Source organism: Capsicum annuum, chromosome 1 (genome assembly GCF_002878395.1).
Source record: "Capsicum annuum cultivar UCD-10X-F1 chromosome 1, UCD10Xv1.1, whole genome shotgun sequence".
NCBI classification, from domain to species: Eukaryota; Viridiplantae; Streptophyta; class Magnoliopsida; order Solanales; family Solanaceae; genus Capsicum; species Capsicum annuum.
The window spans coordinates 45,633,475-45,634,266 of record NC_061111.1 but is presented as its reverse complement, the minus strand read 5'-3'; the positions used below and the strand labels follow the sequence as shown (position 1 = coordinate 45,634,266).

At 33.3% G+C, this 792-nt stretch overlaps 1 protein-coding gene across 1 annotated transcript in view; it reads right to left on the bottom strand.

The window, feature by feature from the left end:
- LOC107874553 (probable plastid-lipid-associated protein 12, chloroplastic) overlaps window positions 1-792 on the bottom strand; it is a 10,077-nt gene that overhangs the window by 8,088 nt on the left and 1,197 nt on the right. The window lies entirely within an intron of this gene.

Here is a 792-nt window from a genome sequence, read left to right as displayed (position 1 = left end):
ATAGTAACAGAACAAAAACTACAACATAACAAAATGACAATCGAGGTCCAAGGAGCAACAAATAGTAACCGAACAAAAACTACAACATAAGTACATAACAAAACGACAATTGAGGTACAAGGAACAACGGATAGTCCAGAACAGAAACTACAATGACACAAAACAATCTAGATACAAGGAACAATAGATAGTAACAGAACAAAAACTACAACATAACAAAATGACAATCGAGGTCCAAGGAACAACAGATAGTAATAGAACAAAAACTACAACGGCACAAAACAATCATATAGATACAAGGAACAACAGATAGTATCAGAACAAAAACTACAACAAAATAAAACAACAATCGAGGTATAAGGAACAACGGATAGTAACAGAACAGAAACCACAACAACACAAAACAATCATCTAGATGCAAGGAACAACAGACAGTAACAGAACAAAGACTACAACATAACAAAACGATAATCGGGGTACAAGGAACAACGGATTGTAACAGAACAAAAACTACAACAACACAAAACAATCATCTAGATACAAGGAACAACAGATAGTAACATGACAAAAACTAAAACATAACAAAACGACAATAGAGGTACAAGAAACAACGGATAGTAACAGAACAGAAACTACAACAACACAAAACAATCATCTAGATACAAGGAACAACAGATACTACATGACAAAAACTAAAACATAACAAAACGACAATTGAGGTACAAGAAACAACGGATAGTAACAGAACTACAACAACACAAAACAATCATCTAGATACAAGGAACAACAGAT